The sequence below is a fragment of the Mesoplodon bidens genome (genome assembly GCF_964165515.1).
Source record: "Mesoplodon bidens genome assembly, chromosome: 8".
Taxonomy (NCBI): Eukaryota; Metazoa; Chordata; class Mammalia; order Artiodactyla; family Ziphiidae; genus Mesoplodon; species Mesoplodon bidens.
Genome location: NC_138165.1, coordinates 66,711,012 through 66,735,260, shown reverse-complemented (window position 1 = coordinate 66,735,260; position 24,249 = coordinate 66,711,012). Strand labels below are relative to the sequence as shown.

Genomic DNA, 24,249 nt, shown 5'->3' with positions numbered 1-24,249 from the left:
TCCATCCTCTATTAGGTATGCTGACTTGTACAAGTTTTGTTTTCTGTGTTTAAAGGTACAGTCCGACATCTTTTTTTTTTTTTTTTTTTTTATTTTTGCGGTATGTGGGCCTCTCACTGCCGTGGCCTCTCCCGTTGCGGAGCACAGGCTCCGGACGCGCAGGCCCAGCGGCCATGGCTCACGGGCCCAGCCGCTCCGCAGCATGTGGGATCCTCCCAGACCGGGGCACGAACCCGCGTCCCCTGCATCGGCAGGCGGACTCTCAACCACTGCGCCACCAGGGAGGCCCCAGTCCGACATCTTTAAGCATTTGTTTTATCTCCAATGACTAGATCTAAACCTCTTTGGGAAATGTGGTCCTGTTCAAATGGATTATGCCATCAGGTAGTGCTTGCTGGTCTGATTGGTTGTCTGTAACTCTAGGTTTCATTTGCTTATTGATTGTACAACTATTTTGCCTAGAATCTTCTACTATAAACAGTATTGCTAAATTTAAAAATAATAATCTATGAAATAGAAAATTGTTTTTGTATTAAACTATAGCTTTCATAACACTAACTTATTCCTTCCTAAGAATTAATTTCCTGATCTTAGTTATCTACATCATTCAAATTCAAAACATAATTGAGGGACTTCCCAGTTGGTGCAGTGGTTAAGAATCTGCCTGCCTATGCAAAGGACATGGGTTTCAGCCCTGGTCTGGGAAAATCCCACATGCCGTGGTGCAACTAAGCCCGTGCACCACAACTACTGAGTCTGCGCTCTAGAGCCTGCGAGCCACAACTACTGAGTCTGAGTGCCACAACTACTGAGCCCACACGCCTAGAGCTGGTACTCCACTACAAGAGAAGCCACCACAATGAGAAGCCTGCGTACCACAAGGAAGAGTAACCCCATGCTCACTGCAACTGGAGAGAGCCCGCACATAGCAACAAAAACCCAATGGAGCCAAGAATAGATAAATAAAGTTATAAGAAAAAAAACCCATTCAATGATAATGATAATTGGACAGATGACAAACTACTAGAGGAAAAAAGCCAAGCTGAAAAGGTTTTGTTTATTCCCAGAACACCTAGCAATCTAACCAAATAGTAGATATGCTACAGATTCTTTAGGAATTGTTGGCTTACTAAATTCACTGTCACAAACTTTTAATACAGATTTCAACTGAATCAAATCAAATCTCTACTTAATAGAAGAAAAAAAAGTAAAATAAACATCCTTGCCAAAAACAAGGGGGGGGTGGGGTGGGACAGGAGAGACAATATGAAAAGGAAAGGGAAGTACTCAGAATAGGGTTTTCAAAAAAATCTTGTTTATTGGTATAAATTAAATAAGTAGAATAATAATATTGATTAAAATTAATAAATTTATTTTTGACATGTAGACATGATCTAAAAATTATATTACAGTCCAACTCATCTATTCTCAATAAAGGCTGTCTTTAGCCACCTTTTTCTTGTTTACCATCTAAAACATGTAACTCAGAAAACTTAATTTGCAGAGTTGTCTTTTTCAAAACAAAAAATGCTTTTTAAAAAAAATTATTTGTTTATTTGGCTGCACCAGGTCTTAGTTCTGGCACGCAGGATCTTCGTTGTGCCGTGCAGGATCTTTAGTTGCAGCATGCAGGATCTAGGTCTCTGACCAGGGATCTAACCTGGACCCCCTGTGTTGGGAGCACAGTCTTACCACCAGGGAAGTCCCCAAACAAAAATACGTTTAAATGCATTATATTTTTTAATAGAAATATGCCAATATTATAATTATTTGATTGTTACCATCTGCATTTGGAGAAATCTGAATTCAAGACATGGAGTGACTATTGAAGTCTTTGTTTCTGGATATTAAATCTCACAAAAATGAAGAAAGGATGCAAGTTATTCCAGAGAGTTCTCTTTATGCTAGACCACCTCTCTTGGGTCTCTGAAATCCTCAGTGACTGCTTTCTTGGTGTGATATATCATCTCTAGGAGCCCAGTCTTCCCATTACCCTTCTCTCCCTGTCTTCACTTCAAGTGGCAGGTGCTGTGTAGAACCAGAGCCTAGGATTCAGCTACCAATAGGATGAGGGCACCCTAGTCATTTCCACTTTTCTTCTTTTCAAAAACAATAACAAAAAGCACTGGATGCATGTCAAATCTGCTATGTTCATCTCTCTTCAGGACTTCCTTTGTGATTCTATGTTCTTTCTTAGTTGGAACAACCATTTTTTAAATTATTTTAAAAACAAGAGGTCCATGATCCATACTAGGAGTCCCAGTGCTGTAATATTTCTGTCTCACTTGCTCCACCTGATAGACCACAGGTGCCTGGGGAGACACAGACTTACTGCAAGGAATTCCTCAATCAAAATGTGATGATAGCATACTCTCTAGACTGAATAAATATTACATGTTGTTGATTAAGCTATTTCAACATCAGGAATGTAAAAGTATCCATCAATACAGCACTGATATACTGTGGTGTTTTTATTACCAAGCATAGAGTGCCATTGACCCACTTCAACTGTACCACACCCTCAGTGCCACCACCAACCTGCTGCCAACCTCATTCTGTCTCTCCAATTCATGTTTCTTACCAACATCTATCCCATCCTTGAATCCTGTAATAATCCTGTAATCTAAACATCACCTCATTCCTTACTTCACAAGGCTTAAAAATGGAGTAAATCTCATAAATTGGGTGAGTCTCCAGAATAGTAGTGTTTGTTGCAAAATATTGGTAATATTTTTAAAGTTCTTTTAGGAATAAACTTCAAAGTATCCCAGGAAATGAATCAAAATGATTATATCAAAATATCAAATGCCTACTCACTCTTCTTTGTGCAACCAATTTGAAATATACGTGACAATAAAATGAATGAACTTCTGATTCATGCTACATGAATGATTTTGAAAACATTATGCTAAGTGAAATAAGCCAGACACACACAAAAAAACAAATAGTATATAATTTCACTTACATGGGATATCTACAATAGGCAAATTCATAGAAAAAGAAAGGAGAATAGAGGTTACCAGAGTCTGGAGGAAGGGATGAATGGTGAGTTATTGCTTAATGGATGCAAAGTTTCTGTTTGGGGTAATTAAAAATTTTGGAAATAGATAGTGGTGATGATTGCACAAAAATATAAATGTAATTAATACCACTGAGTTGTACACTTAAAAATAGTTAAAATTGCAAATTTCATGGTATATCTATTTTACCACAGTCAAAAATAGTAAAAGAAAAATATTAATATTTTTAGTTTTTTTCTGTTTCAATTTACATAGTTTCTATCATTATATCTTCAAATTTACTTATCTTTTCTTCTATGTCCAATGCGTTTATAATCCCATCTAGTGTATTTTTCATCTCAAATAATGTTGTTTACATCTCTAGAAACTCAGTTTGAGTCTCTATCTTCTTTCTCTATTTAACACATTCAATATTTTCTCTAGATTCTTGAACATATGAGTGCAGTTAAAATTTTAGTTTAAATTTTAATTTAAAATTTTAGTTTAGTTTATGAATGCAGTTAAAATTTTAGTTTAAATTTTAGTTTTAAAATTTTAGTTTAGTTTATGAATGCAGTTAAAATTTTAGTTTAATTTTAGTTTAGTTTGTTAATTCTATTTTCTGTGTCATTTCTGTGTCATTTGGATTCTTCTCATTATGTTATATTTTACTGTTTTTTGCAGACCTTATCATTTTTATTTGAATGCCTGATATTATGAATCTTACCTTCTTATGTGCTGAATATGTTGTATTCCTGTAAATAACATTGAGCTCTGTTCTGAGTTGCAGTTTAATTACTTGGAAACAACTTTGTATTTTGTTATCTCACTGTCAAGCTTTGTTAGACAGAATCAGAGAAATGTTTATTCTATGGTTAATTTTTTCCCAGTACTGAGAAAAAAACTTTCTGACTACTCTGCTTAATGCACCATGAATGGAGGTTTTTACAGTTTAGGGACAAGAAAATATTCACAGCTTTACATGTGTTCTAAGTGTTATTCCCCTCTAGCCCTTTAAGGTGGTTCTTTACCCAAACTTGGGTACTTTTCTCTTGTATATGTACTGATCAGTATTAGGCTGAAGACTTGAGGGCCATCTGAAGATTTCTGGATCTCTCTTTCTGTATAGCTCTCTACTCTGTTAACCGTGCATACTCTAGCTACCCTGGCCTCTGCAGACAATGTGTTTTCTCCTAAACTCAGGGAGACCACTGGGCAATTCCAGAACCTCCTCTTCCTGAACCTGAATGTGGAAACTCCCTTCAGTCAGTGTGCTGGAGCAAATCGGAATGTAGGGCTGAACTCTTGTTTCCCGTCCTTATGGGATCACTGCTCTTCACAGACCAATATTTAGTTAGCGGAAAACCATCATTTAATACATTTTGACTATTTTATTTTTTTAAGTTGTTTCAGGTGGGAGGATTAATCCAATGTTAATCCATTGTGGCTGGAAGTAGAAGGGCTATTTTTCTTTAAATTTTTATTTTGTATCGGCGTATAGTTGATTTACAATGTTGTGTTTGTATTAGGTGTACAGCAAAGTGAATCAGTTACACATATACATATATCTATTCTTTTTCAGATTCTTTTCTCATATAGATTATTACAGAGGACTGAGTAGAGTTCCTTGTGCTATACAGTAGGTCCTTGTTAATTATCTATTTTATATAGAGTAATGTATATATGTAATCCCAAACTCCTAATTTATCCCTCCCTACAACCTTTCCCCTTTGGTAACCATAAATTTGTTTTCTAAGTCTGTAAGTCGGTTTCTGTTTTGTAAATAAGTTCATTTGTATCTCTTTTTTAGATTCTACATATAAGTGATATCATATGATATTTGTCTTTCTTTGTCTGACTTAATTCACTTGGTATGTTAATCTCTAGGCCCCTCCATGTTGCTGTAAATGGCATTATTTCATTCTTTTTTTAATGCTGAGTAATATTCCATTATATATGTGTACCACATCTTCTTTATTCATTCATCTGTCGATGGACATTTAGGTTGCTTCCATGTCTTGGCTATTGTAAATAGTACTGCAGTGATCATTAGGGTGCATGCAATGCATCTTTTCGAATTATGGTTTTCTCTGAATATATGCCCAGGAGTGGGATTGCTGGATCATATGGTAGCTCTATTTTTACTTTTCTAAGAAACCTCCATACTGTTCTCCATAGTGGCTGTACCAATTTACATTCCCACCAACAGTGTAGGTTCCCTTTTCTCCACACACCCTCCAGCATTTATTGTTTGTAGATTTTTTTGATGGCCATTCTGACTGGTGTGAGGTGATACCTCATTGTAGCTTTGATTTATATTTCCGTAATAATTAGCAATGTTGAGCACTTTTTCATGTGCTTTTTGGCCATCTGCATGTCTTCTTTGGAGACATGTCTATTTAGATTTTCCGCCCATTTTTTGATTGGGTTATTTGTGTTTTTTTGATATTGAGCTGTATGAGCTGTTTGTATATTTTGGAGATTAATCCCTTCTCAGTCATATCATTTGCAAATATTTTCTCCCATTCTGTGGGTTGTCTTTTTGTTTTGTTTATGGTTTCCTTTGATGTGCAGTGGAAGAGCTATTTTTTTAAATTATATTTTAATGATATCGTAAAAAACTAAAAATAAACATAAATAGAATGAGAAATTTTAAAGGCATATAAACTGTAATTCATTCATTGGCCTGGATAAGATAAATACATTTTTTGCCTGCTATATCTCAGAAACTATGTTAGATGAGTAAATATATTTACATGATTGTACAATGAAAAACTTAAATTCACTATTTCTAAAAAATAATTTTTCATTTCAGATAAGCAGTTTGTTTCATTATGATTTTCTAATAATGGTAGTTGTTTGGGCGGCTAATATTTTATACTCTCTTCTATTTTAGATGACAAATTCATTCTACAAGCTTAAAACCAATCAAGTTGTCACTTGTTCAACAGGCATTTCCAAAACTCTGAGTGCTGAGTGTTATTTACCTAAAGCTTCCAGAGTTTTGCAATGAATTAAAGATTGCATTTACTGATTGTTTCTTATCACAATTTCTCATAATTATCTTTCCTCCCCTGATTCCTGGATACTTCTACATATTGGAAGCTGTGAAAGTTCATTGACAGCACAAATTAAAACTTACTCTTTTTATGAAAGAAGTTTCAGGTGTTTCCTGCTTAATTATATATACCAATTGATATAAACAGATAATCCCAAATGACAAATATTGTAAACAAAAATTATATTTAGCGTTAGAATTTGTTTTTATAATTATGTAAGAGTGTGTACATTATTGAACTTTCTATGCATCTTATTTGAGTTCTGTGGTTTTAGTCTCCTTTAGCATAGTTATTCAGTCTATGAGGAAAGGAAAACAGGTACACAGTAAAGAAATCATTATGGCATCTACATCCTGGCACTAATGCAGGTTTATAAAAAAATTATGAGATAAGCAATTTACCTTAGAAACACTCAGGCCCTCCTTTCAGTGCTAATAATTTTTTTCAAGTTTCAGATTTCCCAGGATTAATCTCTTTTAGTATGTTTTTCTCTTAAGGAATTGCTGGAGAATGTTCCAGTGGAAGAAAAGTGTTTAAGTAGGGAGAATTTAGATTAGCCTCAATTAACATGGCAAAAGAGCATTGTTTTTTTGTTTGTTTGTTTGTTTGTTTTTCTATTTGTGGTAAACTCTGGATGAAACTCCTTTAAAGCCATTTGCATTTATTTGTTATATCCCTAAAGAAAGGAAAATATTCCTTGGGTACCAGTGTTTGCCCTATCACTACTATGTCAACATTGCTCTCCCAACCACCACCTGCATTCCATATTACTTCAGAGGCCAAAGAGATATAAGTGACCATCTATCCTTCCTAACAGGTACTGGAAACCTCTTCTGAAAGGATATGAGTAAATGGGCATTCATGGATGGTCCTCAAAAACATGTGTGAAAAAATATCTGAGCCATGTATTTACTCTTTAGAAGGGAATGTATAGTTTTCCTCAGATCTCTCAGGAGCTTACATATGACCATGAAAATATATCTGAGACATGATTAAATATCTAAGGAAAACAGTATATAACATTGGGATCAAAAAAGAGTGTCAAGTAATAATATATCCGGAAGAAGGCAAGATAAAGTTTTCAAAGGTAGATAAACTTGACATAGGAGGGATAAGGGTGCAGTAGAGATGGATAAGTTATCCTATGTATAAGAAATCTTGGAAAAAATATCTTTTTTGAGAAGGCTTGGAAGAGATTAAATTATTTTAAGATCTTCAGTTCAATCATTACACTTGAATAAGCAGATTCAATTTTTAACATATTTAAAGCTGAGCCTTAACTATGTGCTTTTTATATATTAGAACTTATGCAGGGTACAAAAAGTGTACAATGTGATCATTTTTTAAAATTTATTTTTTAATTTTTTTTTTGGTTATGCTGGGTCTTCATTGCTGCACGCGGGCTTCCTCTAGTTGAGGCAAGTGGGAGCTACTCTTCGTTGCGGTGCACGGGCTTCTCATTGCGGTGGCTTCTCCTGTTGTGGAGCACAGGCTCTAGACGTGTGGGCTTCAGTAGTTGTGGTGCACAGGCTCAGTAGTTGTGGCTCACAGGCTCTAGAGTGCAGCCTCAGTAGTTGTGGCACACGGGCTTAGTTGATCCATGGCATGTGGTATCTTCCCAGACCAGGGCTCGAACCCGTGTTCCCCACATTGGCAGGCAGATTCCCAACTACTGCACCACCAGGGAAGCCCAATATGATTAATTTTAATCATTATAAATTAACCTATTAGCATTTGAAGTAACTTAACACAAATAAAATCTCTGGTCTTCATTCTCAAAAAATTACAATCAGGGGAATTAAGTAGGGCCTTTAACAAGAACATGCTCTCTGATTCCTGAGATTATGTGTTAGGTAGAATATGGATAGGAGAAAAAAGAATGGCAATTTAGAGAAACTAGCAGATATTTATAAAACTGTAAAATAATGGGCATTCAATGTGAGGAACCAAGAGAAAAAAAGAACTATTTATTGGATGCTATGAGTAAAAAAGGAAGTAGCACTAGTTTCCTTTCATTCTCTGAGTCCATAGTTCATTGTTTCACGGGTCTGACATTTTACATTCTGAATGGAAGTGGCTGAAGATTAACATGTTAATGGTTCCTGGAGGACCATGACTTAGCTCCCTGGGGCTCCTGTTCCTTTACAATGATGACTCAGAAAGTTGAACTCAGGATGTCATGGGTGTAGTCACCAACAGCTGCAGTTCCAATCTTGAACTAAGCTCAGTTGCTTTTCATTAGAGCACAATCAGAAATTCCCGGGTTTTTTACTTTCGGACTTACTTCACCCGCAGAATTACTCTCACTGAGGAGGGAGAAAATTGATCATTTCTTGTTCAACATGTTTATTGTACTTAAGTATAAAAACTTTAGCTAATATTTGGAATCATAACACTTTCATAGTCAGAAACAAAGTTACCTGATTACTTATCGGACACCAGAATGTTATAAATATCTAGCCTCAGGTATATTGAGTATAAATTTTGCTTCTCTTTCTCTCAAGGAAATGACAGTATAGGAATATTTTGTGGGAACTTCCCATACGTGGACTAACATTTTGCTCACCTTTTCTCATACTACAACAGATACTATCAAAAGCAGGAAGTTGAGAAGTTTCCAATATATTTGTCTAAGCAGAGACAAAATCTAAAGACAAAATCTAAGATGGCAACAGACTTTGAGGGGAAATGAGGAAGCAGACTTGACTTTATCTATTGATCTTTAAAATTAAAAAAGGTAAAATAACCTGAATTACATAAGCTATGAATCAAGGTTTTAATTAGAAACCTGTTAGGAAGGTCTCAACTGTCTTTCCAAAATACATATACCTCCTGCCTAAGATGTCATACTCAATATTAATTAATAGATTAATTAGAATTAATAAATTAATTATGTAATCAGGAGATAGATTGATTGATATACATATAATCAGAGAAGCGATGGTCCTGAAATACCATTTTCTTATCTTACTAAATAATGGATGCCCAGAAGAGCAGATACAAACAGGAGAAAAAATAGAAGCAGCCATAGGTCTTTCTATATAAGTTTCTTTCTAATATGGACAGTAATGATAATAAAGACATAGTTAATATATTCAATTCTTTTCTTTTCTCACACCAAAATTCATTGTATTCCTTTGTTTTTCTTTTTTATTCCCTTCCATTTGGGGCTACTGGCATTAGTAGTTGACAAGAATTATATCCTCAGAAATCTCCATTTTGCTTTAGATATATAATACCAAGTTTTATTTATTTATTTATCTATTTATTTATTTTCCTGCTTAAAGGAAAGAAATGAAAACAGCATACTATGAAGATCTTTGCTGTTGAACTGGATTAGATTAAGAAGAGTCCCTGTGATGAGGAAAGGTGAACTCATTCAAAGAAATGAATGCCACCTTCTTTTGACAAAATGTCTTACAAATTTAACTGTAATATCTAGACAAAATAATTCCCCACATTTTTTCTAAGAGTCTTGGTAGCTATGGGCAACTATATAAGGAAGAATCTTTGGTATTATTTCTCTTATTATGTATTTCTCTCTTATTTTCCTTTGCTCATTGTATTTTTCTTAGTAAAATACATACACTTTCTTTGGACCTTTCTTACAAATTTCAGAAATATTTTTACATATTTACATTTCCACTATTCTTTTTTAAGTTAATTAATTAATTTTGGCTGCATTGGGTCTTCATTGCTGCACGTGGGCTTTCTCTAGTTGCAGCAAACAGGGGCTACTCTTCATTGTGGTGCACGGGCTTCTCATTGAAGTGGCCTCTCTTGTTGCGGAGCACGGGCTCTAGGCACGTGAACTTCAGTAGTTGCAGCACGTGGGCTCAGTAGTTGTGGCATATGGGCCCTAGAGTGCGTGGGCTTCAGCACTTGCAGCGCATGGGCTCAGTAGTTGTGGCATGTGGGCTCTAGGGCATGTGGGCTTCAGTAGTTGTGGCACACGGGCTCTAGAGTGCAGGCTCAGTAGTTGTGGCCCAGAGGCTTAGTTGCCCCATGGCATGGGAGATCTTTCAGACCAGGGCTTGAACCTGTGGCAGGCAGATTCTTAACCACTGTGCCACCAGGGAAGTCCCTACATTTCCACTATTCTTAACTTTATAATTATCTCTTTACTATCCCACTCTCTCTTATTGCTTCTCAATTTTCCTTCTCCACATCCAGTTCTCTCACTCATCTCTCTTAGCTAGTAATAAGAATTAATATGCCCTATTATTTAGAGGGAGATTATTTTTCCTCTTAAAAAATATAAACACAAAAGTTTAAAAAAAAAATTGGTGAGTTTCTTGACTTACTTTACTTATAGAACTTTAGTCCAAAACAGAGAATAAAAATCCCCTACTTATGTTTTGATGAATTGCTAATTTCTAGAGAATGTAAATAATCTGAAATTCACTTTAGGGGAAAAAAGAAGGAAGAAGATATTTGTGAAAATAGTGGGTCTTTCTTAAGCTTGCAGTTGCCCTTTTTTGGGATGGTCACAATTCCTGTGTTTAAGTTGAAGCTCTGTCAATATGCAAGTCTAAGACTTTGCAGAGAAAAAATTAGTTTCAGGGTGTCCTCATTAAAAAACGCAGGATATTCTAGATACTTATCCCTGTTAGGTGTTTTTTTTTGTTTGTTTGTTTTTTTGTTTTTTTTTTTGCGGTACGCAGGCCTCTCACTGTTGTGGCCTCTCCCGTTGTGGAGCACAGGCTCCGGACGTGCAGGCTCACCGGCCATGGCTCACGGGCCTAGCATGTGGGATCTTCCCGGACCGGGGCACGAACCTTCATCCCCTGCATCGGCAGGCGGACTCTCAACCACTGTGCCACCAGGGAAGCCCTCCTTGTAGTTTTTTATATCTCTAGCAGTATATAATTCTATGACCTTGCCCTTCACTTCAGCTTTTTTTAATTTTTTAAATAAACTTAATTTAAATATGTTGTATGCTATTTGGTGTAACATGAAGATATTCACTTTTTTCTCCTGGCATAGCTATTTCTTTTCTCTGTAATTTTTTTGTTTTTAAGTTTTCTTTCTCATAGTATTAGAAATGACAAGAAATTAGACCTACACAGTAAACAGCTTTTAACATTTCATTACTAGAGGAAACTTCCCTGCTTTATAAAATCATACCTAACAACCACTTCATATCCAAAAGAGAGAGAGAGTAACTAACTTTTTTATCAGTGAAATTGTCATAAGCTAAAATACAGATAGATGTTGTGATTTGACATATTTGCTAACATTAAAGAATTCCACATTAAGCAGTTCTCCAGAAATATGACTTCCTGTAGCAAGAGCCAAATCCAATAGATGTTTCCTGAAGGATTGGCCAATCTTTTAGTAAACATGATTAGAGTGAATAGTCTGCAACTACTTGGGGAGGCTTGTTTTTGTTGTTGTTTTGGTTGTATTTTACTGTGTTCCAATATTAATTTACTAACCAGGTTCAGAATGTTTTGCTTCATTGTTTCCCATATTTTATCATTAGTCTGGGTGTATTTTTAGAATATAATCTGAAAATCTGACTTTTATAAAGCAAAACATCAGGTATTATTTTAAGGGCAAATTTTTTTTGATATTTATTTATTTATTTGTTTATTTACTTGGTTGCACCGGCTCTTAGTTGAAGCAGCCAGGCTCCTTAGTTGCGGCAGGCAGGCTCCTTTGTTGTAGCTCCCAGGCTCTTAGTTGTGGCATGTGAACTCTTAGTTGCAGCATGCATGTGGGATTTAGTTCCCTGACCAGGGTTCGAATCCAGGCCCCCTGCACTGGGAGCATGGAGTCTTCTCCACTGTGCTACCAGGGAAGTCCCAAAATAATTTTAATGATAAGAAAAGGGGATTCTGACCTATAGTAATGATATTATTTTCCCATCCTTCAAGCATCCTCTAATCAAAAACACTGAAAAAGTTGGTTAATAGCCAGTTTGTGAAATCAAAACAGCAGAATAATTGTCAGGTTACATTTGGCTGCTAGAAGGCAAAATCCATAGCATGAGTAGCTTAAATATGAGGCCATTTACTAGTTCACATTATACAAAGTACAGAGGATGCTTCAAGATTTGTTAATTCAACACAAATCTAAGTGCTTTCCATCGTTTTATTTCCATCACTAACAGCAGGTCATCCTTATCTAGGGATAGTTCTCCTCAACATTACAAGATGGTTGCTTCAGTCATAGGCATCACATACAGACAAAACAAGTGGAAGGAAATATTATGTGCCCTTCCCATGTGGCTCCATTTAGAATAAGGACCTTTTTCAAAAGTCGCCCAGCCCTGGAAGATAGCATACTTCCTTCCTCATCTCATTGGTCAGACATTTATGAAATAGAAATATCTAAAACAATGTCTGTAAGGGAAATGGAATCACCATGATTAATGTAGATTAATGAAGAGTTTATTATTTATAAATTTATTCCTTAGATGGGCATAGGCTATCCTTCCCGGAGAACTGGACATATGAACATATTCAGTTCATCTATCAATGAAAAGTGACAGAGAATTGTTGCATAAGCAAATGAGATGACTAAAACAACACCTTACAAAGTTAAAAAAAAAAGACAAAAATATATCCATAATTTCACTGACCTAATTTCCCTTATTAAAGCATATTTTTCTGTATAAACACCAATTTTTGCTTAGTTTATCTTAAAGTGTACATATATTTTTGTATACAGCTTTTAAAATTCATATTACCATGATTAATCCCCTCTTAATCTTCTAGTCATTATCATTACCAATTTAACTTTGTATAACATTACATCTGGTGGATAGATGGACTGCCATATCTAATAATTGTCAATGTTGCATACCTACATTGTTTAAAAATGTAATATTTCCTATTTTTAAAGATTGTGCATTTAGTCATTTTCATATTTTTAAATTCCCAAGTGTCATATCAGTACCTTAAAGTATCATCTATGTTTTTTAACAAAGAAAGTACACATTTAGGAAAAATTTTTAGTCGACGATTAAATAATAAGCCACTTATATACTTCCCCTTGCCAACACTACTCAAAGTCCTGCCTTTTTTGTCCTTTATCTCTGTCCAATTGATAAAATCCAACTCTGAATCCTTCAAAAGGTTAATTCGTGAATCTGGAGGGAAAGGGCACTGAATTTTGAAGGCACAAATTACTATGAATTTATAGTTTGGGATTCCAGCAGCCCATAATCCTTTAAGATTTTCGATACACCATTTTATTTTACCTGGAGAAAATGACAAACCCTCACATTTTTAAAAGTCCACTATTTCTTGACATTTTGAACAGAAAACCTCAGCCTCTTCTTCACATAGAAAATTGAATCACAGCAAGAAAATCTTCAATTTTCTTTTATTTATTTATTTATTTATTTATTTATTTATTTATGGCTGCGTTGGATCTTCATCACTGCACACGGGCTTTCTCTAGTTGTGGCAAGCAGGGGCTACTCTTCATTGCAGGGCATGGGCTTCTCATTACGGTGGCTTCTCTTGTCACAGAGCACGGGCTGTAGGTGTGTGGGCTTCCATAGTTGCAGCACGTGGGCTCAGTAGTTGCGGCACATGGGCTTAGTTGCTCCATGGTATGTGGGATCTTCCTGGACCAGGGCTCGAACCCATGTCCTCTGCATTGGCAGGCAGATTCTTAACCACTGTGCCACCAGGGAAGTCCAAAAATCTTTAACTTTCTGTCTACTCCTCAACAGCTCCATCACAAGACACATATATATATATATATACACACACACACACACCCCTGAAAAATATGTCCTATTTCTTTCCCCACAGAGAAAACCTCACTTCAATGGAAGTTATTTTTTTCTTCAGGCCAAGGTTAGACCCTCTTTACTTGTGTCCAGGATCTCAGTCTCTATTTTATTTTTAGCTTTTGTCTCTTCCTCTCTAGTGGCAGAATCATATTAAACTAAATCCTCCACAAAAGTTTCCTTCAAACACCCTCTCTTACTTTCCAGCATAGATTTATAAAATGATATCCTCAATTGCTGTTTTCACAGGCTTTGTTCCAGTTCCTTCCTCAGGTCACCAGTTGCTGCCCCCCACCACTGTACCAAAGTTTATTTTGCAGTGTGCAAGGGTACTGACAATGCCACTGTCACTAAACCCCATGCATGTTTTTTAACTCTTGTACTTGAACCCTCTGTGCTCTAGGCATTGTCAACTTATGCCAATTTTATGAAATATTCACTTCCTTAGCATCTATGTCGCTACAGCCTCCCAGGTTTCCTTTTGTTTCCATGTCTATTTCTTAATCTTCTTCTTAGACCTATTTCCCTCATCCTTGTTCTCCACAGTTCACTTATAGGGTGTTCCTTCCCCATCTTCACAATCACCTTTATAGAGTCACTGTGAGGATTATGTGAATTAATATTTGCACAGTCATTCAGAAGAACACCTGCTTCATATCACATGCTACATAAGTACTTGTTAATCAAATCAACCTCAGCACTACACAGAGTAATTTTCATTTTTATCTTGATACTCACATTTCTGTCTCTACAGAGATGTCTACCCTGAGCTCCATGTCTACATATCAAGCTTCTTATTGCATGGCTCCAATGAGCATCTTACAAATACTTAAAACTCTCCTGCTTTGATGAAAATATTTATTTAAATCTATTATAGTTAGTAATACATAGTCATAGCAGAAATTTGCCTATGATTCATACTATCTCAATAATACCAAATAGAATGCTTACTTTTTCATTGAGATATATTTGACATATAACATTGTGTGAATTTAAAGTGCAGGATGTGTAGATTTGATATATTTATACATAACAATATGATTATCACCATAGCATTGGCTAACACCTTTATCACATCACATAATTATCATTTCTTTTCTGTGGTGGGAACAATTAAGATCAGCCTCCTAACAACTTTGATGTTTATAATACAGTACTGTTGTCTATAATCACTATGCTGTGCATTAGATCTCCACGACTTATTTATCTACTGGCTATGAGTTTGTGCCCTTAAACAACATCTCCCCAATTTCCCCATCCCTCAGGCTCTAGTAACCACCATAGAATGCTTACTTTAGATTTATACAGATATATCACTTAGATGAAAACCAAACTACATCTTTTTCTAAATGGCATCAAACACAAATTAAATAGACAATTTCTGGATGGTTTTATTGTTAATATTTTTTGTATTTTTCTCATTGTAAAGATGGGAAAAATAAAATTTCTAGGTACCTAGAACTTATAAGCTTATTATAGTCTTAAAGTTATATTAAAAGAATATACTATAGATATTTTTGAATGAAAAACTTAAATTTGTATCATAAAATTATAACTAAATTGTTGCAAAATACACATAGAAAATATTCCTTAAATACATTTACTTTTCTGTTATTGACTTTTTAAAATAAAAAGACATTGACCATTATGTCAATTATGGTGATAATAAAATATATCACATTTTAATTATGTGTCATAAAACAAGATTCATTTAGATGAAATGAACAACACATACAATAAGACCTCAAGGGCACAATTGGAATTCCTTGATAGACTATGGAGTATTATAGAGAACATACAGTCATGAGCTAAGGCAGAGACCAGAATGTAAACAACTAAGATCACCGGGTTGTGGGAGGTTATTGGTGGTGGAATGAACTGGGAGATTGGGACTGACATGTATACACTAATATGTATAAAATAGATAACTAATAAGAACCTGCTGTATAAAAAATAAATAAAAATTAAAAAAAATAACAACTAAGATCACCATCGCAGCCTCTCTAGTGAGCTCTTGTTATTTGGCCCTCTCTGGAAGTCTACACCACACCTCTCTCTATAGACCAGCAAATCATCTGACTCTGTATATATGTCTACCCCTTGGCAAGTCAGCAGTGGCCAAATGCTAATGTGCCTTCATTATTATCCATTCAATAGGAGTTTGGAGAGCTGACTTTATGAGTAGAGAATATGGGCAGGTTTTCTTAGAAGTAAAGGTGGAGAAAAGGAAGAAATAATTAGTTGAATACTTATTGTCATCTCTAGTAGAGGATTAAGTTATAATTGAAGTCCATTATGTTTCCTTTCATTCATACAGTTTTAAATAATTTTAGTTTATACATTGGTTTTAAATTTCTCCAGTGACTTTTTAGTTTCGTTTTTGCAGAACTCTTAATTCATTGATTTGTTCTATAAACATTTATTGAGCTCCTATTAGATACCAGAAAGAACAGATATAATTGCTGCTTTTAAGGACAGAGAAAACAGTAAGCAAATGTGTTACATAGGGATAAGTGCAGTGATTTAAGAAAAAACATGAAAGGGAATGGAACATAATTATGGAGCTATTTTGTCTCAGTGTTCAAGGCAGGATTCTGAAAAGACTCCATTTGAGCAAAGATTTGATACAGAACCAATATATCCATAGCATTTATGAGATTCAATCAGAGCATGATTCCAGGGGTGGGGAGGTAGGAAGACCCTGTGAGTAGGGATTTACCACAGAATTTCCTCTCTGCTGCAGTTGGGAGTGTCTCTACATCCTTTTCCATAAGAGCAATCATAACTTCTCATTTTCCTAATATCTTGCAACAAATGGTACATACTTAGCTTTCAGGACCTTAGGATAATTTAAGAAATTTTTTATGCAAAATTATGAAAAAAAATCTAATCTTAAAATAAGACTTCTCAGTAATTTCATAGCCCAGAAAACTAACTGGCTGAGTAAAAATTATTCTCTAATTTCAAGTTCTAAGGACTGACATACAGGGCAGTGCTTTCTGCTCTGGAACATATGATTTGTGATTACAGTTGAGGAATGAAGCAGAGAAGGGATTAGGCAGTGAGGGTCTGTTTTACCTGCCAAGTCTTTCCTTGTTGTGAACTTTAAAAGACACCTTCTTCCTAGAAGATATTATACAGAGCAATTTTCTCGGAACACGTCCCCTCTTAGTAAATAACAACAAAAACCCATCAAAAGCACATAAATTGAGAGAACTGAATACTAAGCATCCTTATAGTATAGGTGATTCTACATTTCCTATAGGAATGTGGCAGGCCATGGCCAGTCCTGCCTCTGGCTTAATTTTTAAGCAACAAGAAATAGAATATGGTAGTCTGTAACTGTGCAGAAAGAAAAGAATTGGCTTACACATTAAAAAGCAAACTCTAGGGCTGATGTATCTCTTCCCACAGACTAATGACAAAAGGGAAGTGACCCTTGCTTCTGAAACAAATCTACTAACCAAGTGTAGAGATACTTTCTTAAGAAACTAGGTGGGCTCCTGCTATGAACTGAATTGTGTCCCTCCCACCCCAAATTCGTATGTTGAAACCATAATCCCCCATATGATTGTATTCGGAACTAAGACTTTTAGGAGATAATTAATGTTAAAATGAGGTCATAAGAGTGGTGTCCTAATCTGACAGGATTGGTGACCTTATAGAAGAGGAAGGGAGAGAGATCCTTCTCTATATATATGCACACACAGAAGAAAGGCCACTTGAGGACACAGAGAGAAGGTGGTTTCTGCAAGCCAAGAAGAAAGCTCTCTCCAGAAGCCTGATTCTTCCAATGCCTTGGTCTTGGACTTCCCTCCAGAACTGTGAGAAATTTGTTTCTGTTGCTTAAGCCATCTACTTCATGGCATTATCTTATGGCAGCCATAGTAGACTAAGATAACTCCTGTGAGCTTTATCCACAAAATCACTTGTATCCTTACCTAACAAAGATCCATTTCAAGCCGTGTTGGCTGGTTGGAAATGATAGCAAAGAAAAACTACCTTGAACGAGGTCTAATTCAGCATTCTTGCCAGACCTCAAACCTGGACTAAGTCATTGGTGATTGCCTACCTTAAGCATTGAGGCTCTTTCACTCATTTTTCACCAGCTGGCCTATCAACATAAACTTCCTTTATAATATCGCATGCTCAGAGTTCCAAAAAGCTTACACTGCCAACATGCTTTGGAGCATGGTTCCATTCTAAGATGATGACTGCCTTAATCAAATCTGTAGTGTCTTTTTCAAATTTTGACTTAACCATTTTTATTACAACAAATCACACTAATCAATCCACAGAGGAATGTATAAATATAATTTTTAATAATATTTAAATTTTCTTTTACCAAAACATTTTTTTAATTTGACAGTATAAAGCAATAACTAAGGCATTTGCTTTAGGATTAGTACATCTGCACAGCCACTTACAAGCTGTTTTCTTGGAAAAGTTATTTTATCATTTTGAACCACTATTTGTTTTCTCTATCAAATGAGGATAGGTTAACAACATTCTCTTAGACAGAGTGTGAAATATAAATGAGAAAGAAATAATAATTAAGGCTCATTATTGGAAACTGCTTTTTGCATTATGATTTATTATCATTAAAGTGACAAACTGTAATTTCACCACCCCATGGTAAAAACAAAAAATAAGGTGGCTTAAAAGCAGGCATCTAGAGAGAAAATCTAAACAAAGACTTAATCTACAACATGAAAATTAATCCAAGATATTTCAAGAGCTGACTATAATTACATGTTTGAAATGGGGCTTAAATAAAATAGGAATTTGCTCTTTTCAACTCTAGTCTTTAGCCAAGATCATTTTAAATGCTTGTATATGTGGTTTCTATTTCTTCTAAAGTTTGGGAAAAAAAGAGAAAATATGTTACTTAACAGATTTTTGAAGTACCTCTTTTAGATGTTCCCTTGTGTAGACTTCTTCTAATCTGTTCATTCAGGCTTTGACTGATGGGTGAACTTCTGTATCCTCTTCCCAGGTATGAGAGGCAAACACCTAAGTTTTCTAAGGTTTATGACCTATTCCCTTCTCTAATATGGTTCGCTAAGGCTTGGGCCAAAAACCAGCTACCCATATATATGGATAGAGTGATGTGGAAATATTTACACAGTAATAAATATAATTACTAATGAAGTGTAGAGCTAAAGCTAGGAATAGAAAATATTTAGACAACTTACTGAATCAAAAATTACAGTAATGATCACAGTAAAAACTTATATTGGTCAGTTAATTGTACTTGTAGGATTAGCAAACCAGAGAAATCAATTATTTTGAGAAATCAATTTTTATCCCGTAGTTCCCATGGTGATATTGCCTAATCATCTTCTTCAAGTCACAATAAAGATATATTGCAAAAAGAAATAAACAGAGAGACTAAGTGATTAATACATTTAATTATAGTTTCCTGCATTGAATTTGGTCTCTATTCCACAAATCTTGTTTATTTTACGGGTGCTTTGGGATCCTATCCTGCCTCTGTCACTTACTAGCCACCTGGGCATATGAGGTTGGAAAACAAACCATGTATCTCTAACATAAATTCAGTATACCTGCCCCACTGGCTGCATAGCATTATTATCAAGATTCAGTAACCTGGGGCTTCCTTGGTGGCGCAGTGGTTAAGAATCCGCCTGCCAATGCAGGGGTCACAGGTTCGCGCCCTGGTCCGGGAAGATCCCACATGCTGCGGAGCAACTAAGCCACGCACCACAACTACTGAGCCTGCACTCTAGAGCCCGTGAGCCACAATTACTGAGACCGTGTGCCACAACTACTGAAGCCCACGTACCTAGAGCCCATGCTCTGCAACAAGAGAACCCACCACAATGAGAAGCCTGTGCACTGCAACGAAGAGCAGCCCCTCTGGCCGCAACTTGAGAAAGCCCACGTGCAGCAATGAAGACCCAACACAGCCAGAAATAAATTAATTAAATAATTTTTTTAAAAAAGATACAGTAACCTAATAGGTAAGAAACCACTTCAAAAAATAATAAATCATTACAAAATACAAATGTTTTGTAATGATATATCTTTGTACTTCTATTATCATTCTTAAAATAGATGTGGTGAATATACCATACAGCCAGAGCCTCAGGAAATTTGATCTTAATTTTAATTGTAGGTCATGGATAAATAATCCTGATACCAAAATAATGCTTATAGTGATGACTCAATGCCTCAGTAATGTGAGATCCAGGGGGGAGTTAATAATAAAGAGATAAACCTCTGTACTGACCTGTTAGAATTTGGTATGTGGCAAACGTGCAGTTACAGAGCCTTAGATCTCTCTTGGGAAACTGCCCAAACATTTGTATTTCCACAATGTATTTATTTAGAAAAATACTCTTTTCCTGAGAAAAATCTGGCTCTCAAATCTCTAACTGAGATTATGCAATTTCAGTAAGTCTATTCAGGAACAAGTATTGGAAGTCTAGTGAGAAATATATTTAACAAAAATCCATTTCCAGACTCTAATTGTTGTGAATATTTGGGAATTTTCAGTTGAAAATACTACTTATAAACAATGAACTTCAAAACATTAAAAAAATAAATAGAAAACTGTAAGAATACCGATAGGGCTTTTTGGCTTCCTCCCCTTACTGTAGATTTATTCTCATGTTACCTTTCTTCATTCATTATCCTTGCTGTTAGGGCACTGAAAACTCACCCAAAATGAGAAACAACCAAGAAAGCACAAAGGTTAGAGATAAAAACAGGCTCTAGGTTATAGTGGGCAGCCCCCCCAGGGTTCAGCCAAATTGAGTGGAGGGAAGTATTAAACACCAAGAGGATAACAACATTGCCACTGCTGAGCAGAAAATTGGAATTATTTTTCAAGTTATATTTTTTCTTTTTTTCTGGTTGTCAGGTTTTGTCTCTCCTGTCTTTCATTGCTACACTGCAAATAAGTAAGCAGCCAACATGAAATTTCTTTTAGACATGGTAGAATACTCATTGAACTTAGAGATTAATAGTAAAATTTAAAAAAAGAAAAAGTTCAATGATATGTGATAAAGAAAATCTGAACTAGGAAGTTTAAATTATATAAGCACCATGATGATAATATACACGTAAACACAACATGTGATTTTTCCAGATAAATTTATAAGATGATAAAATAACAAGAGTGGACCCCAAAACTAATGATAAAATAGAGTAATAACTGCCTACATGTTGTTATATGCCTTTCCCAAAATGATGTATCAGAAATTTAATGCTGGGGACTTCCCTGGTGGCGCAGTGGTTAAGAATCTGCCTGCCAATGCAGGGGACACTGGTTCGATCCCTGGTCTAGGAATATCCCACATGCCGTGGAGCAACTAAACCCATGTGCCACAACTACTGAGCCTGCACTCTAGAGCCCATGAGCCACAACTACTAAAGCCCATGCGCTCTAGGGCCCTCATGCCACAACTACTGAGCCCACGTGCTGCAATTATTGAAGCCTGCATGCCTAGAGCCTGTGCTCCTCAGCAAGAGAAGCTACCTCAATGAGAAAGCCTGTGCACTGCAACGAAGACCCAACACAGCCAAAATTAAAAAAAAAAAAAAAAAAAGAAATTTAATGCTATCCTTCCAGGCTACTATTGGTCTCTTGCATTACCTGTGAGCTTTTTGCTCTTTGAATCCTGTCACAAGTTCTCATCCACATCAACATCCATTGCCGTTTCCTTTGAGTTCTCACCAAAGCCAAATTGCCAACATATTTCTAGTTCCAATGGACTTGGATTCTTAGAAAAAACATTCATTTTACATTAAGATCTGTACTGCCTCATCTTACAACTTGTAGCCCAAGAAACATCCCATACCTAACCAAATTATCACAAAAATGTCTCTCAGTTTGGGCCTAAGGTCTTTACAAATCAGTGCTATATTTTCAATTGTTTAGATTTTCAAAGAGTCTGAGATGACATTCTCAACAAAGAATAAGCTCAATATAGCTCAACAAAGAATAAGCAAAATATTTTGCTTCCGTTTTTACAGTACACCCAAAATGATGTCAAGGATTACTTAAAATGATTATAATAGCTAAAATTTATTATATTAGTCATCATTCTAATGACCTTTCCATTTAATCCTCACATCGCATGAAATAGGTTTTAGTAAAATACCCAGTCTATAAATGAGTAAATAGAGGCAAAGAGAGGATAAATATATTGTCAAATTCACATAAGTAGTAAGGTACAGAACTGGTATTTGAAGTTTTACAGTCTGTACTAGGTTACTAGAACTGCCATAAACAAAGTATGACAGACTGGGTAGCTTAAACAACAGAAATGTATTTCCTTACAGTTCTGGAGGCTAGAGTTTGAGATCAAGGTGTCAACAGGGTTCATTTCTTCTAAGGCCTCTCTCCTGGGTTTATAGGTAGTCAGTCTTTCTCTGTGTGTCTGCATTCTCTTTTTTTTAATAAAGACACCAGTCATAAGACCCACCGCAATGATTTCATTTATCCTTAATTATCTCTTCAAAGGCCTTATCTCCAAATACAGTCACATTCCGATATACTGGGGGTTAAGACCTTAACATATGAATTTGGAGAGGACACAGTTCAGCTCATATCACAGTGTTAATCCAGATCCCTCCTCTTAACCACTAAACATGCAAAAGGAAGGGAGGGAGGGAGGAGGAAAGGAAGAGAGGGAGGGGCGAGGAGGGAGGGAGGGAGGGAGAGAGATGTTACTTAGGGCATTACTTGGATTGATTTGATGGCTCTTGGTTTCCATATGGGATATAGCCACCTCTACCACAGTAATATACTTGTCAAGCAAACCAGAATAACCTTGAAGGCAGCTAGAGGTAGAGTGCTTCCTAGACAATGCTGAGACAGACTGACCAGTTCTTGGGACAGAAGCTTGGTATGGTGATGTGACCTTGAGCTCTGAAGTTACACAGATATAGGTGCAAATATTAGCTCAGTTTCATTCTACTTGGAAAAATTATATTCCCTTTCTGAGCTTCAGTTTTCTTAACATGGGTATAATATTTCATATAGGATCGGATTTTTAAGAGTATTATAGTTGATATGAAGTTCATAGATGAGCTCATATCCTCAACAAGTGAAAACCTCAAAGTTCTTCATTTTTCCTTTCCATTTTTCTCCTCACTTACTAGATTCACACAGACCACTTACCTTTCTTTCACATACCCTCTCAAGAATATTAATATCATAAATAAATAGTGAAGTAATAAATAATACATTTCTTTTACCTAATTACCTCTTTTCTAAGCACACCTTTCTTTAGTCATCTCTCCTACACACTCACCATCTCTTTTGGTTGGATTTAAGCAGTCACCCTGTCTTCTTTCTTTGAGTTGCAAATTACCTATCACTTAAGCAAAATTTTACAAATAGAAATCTACTCTATTCATTTTACATTTTCTTTGAAAAATTTCTTTTTAAACAAGTTTTTAAATTAAAATATTTTATACTTCCAGAAAAGTGGAATAAGCAATACAAAAGGCACAATTAGAAAAATAAATGTGTATAGATGGACATTCCATCACATTGATTCTAATGTCTTTATTTTTTGGTGGGATTGGTAGAAATAAATAAAACTGTATGGATATATCCAATGATCCATATTGTAACATAATTTTAATTCACAAAGTTTATCCATATTAATTCATTTATTTATCCTTATGTCAATCATTATTTTGGGTATTGAACATAGAATTGTGAATGTTATGCTAAGAATGGAAAATGCGTTAGTGATGGAGAGACAGTGACTATGTATGCAAATAAATATGTAAGTGGTGATAAGTGCTATTCCAAAAACAAAGCAAGTCATTACTTTTAGGAATGTAAAATGGTGCAGCTGCTTTGGAAAACAGTTTGGCAATTCCTCAAATGACTAAACAGAACTGTCATATGATCCAATAATTTCATTCCTAGGTATATACCTAAAAGGAATAAAAAACATATGTCCTCACAAAAACTCGTGCACAGATGTTAATAGCAGCATTATTCATAATATCCAAAAAGTGGTAACAGCACAAATGTTCATTAAATGATGAATGGATAAATAAATTGTGGTATATTTATAGAATACTTTTAGCAATAAAAAGAAATTAAGTACTGGGATTTCCCTGGTGGCACAGTGATTAAGAATCTGCCTGCCAATGCAGGGGACATGGGTTTGAGCCCTGGTCTGGGAAGATCCCACATGCTGCTGAGCAACTAAGCCTGTGTGCCACAACTACTGAGCCTGCGCTCTAGAGCCCACAAGCCACAACTACTGAGCCTGTGTGCTGCAACTACTGAAGCCCACGCACTACAGCCCGTGCTCAGCAACAAGAGAAGCCACCACAATAAGAAGCCCGCGCATCACAATAAAGAGTAACCCCCACTCACTGCAACTAGAGAAAGCTTGCACGCAGCAACGAAGACCCAACACAGCTGAAAATAAATAAATAAAATAAATAA

The 24,249-nt window shown here is 35.7% G+C and overlaps 1 protein-coding gene across 3 annotated transcripts in view; it reads left to right on the top strand.

The window, feature by feature from the left end:
- TFPI (tissue factor pathway inhibitor) overlaps window positions 1–24,249 on the top strand; it is a 68,139-nt gene that overhangs the window by 1,702 nt on the left and 42,188 nt on the right. The window contains exon 2 of one of the 3 annotated variants that reach the window (XM_081242106.1): window positions 17,454–17,629. The exons of the other annotated variants lie outside the window; for them this stretch is intronic. The gene's annotated coding sequence lies outside the window, so the exon portion shown is untranslated. The remainder of the gene's footprint in view (window positions 1–17,453; window positions 17,630–24,249) is intronic. 3 annotated transcript variants of the gene reach the window in all.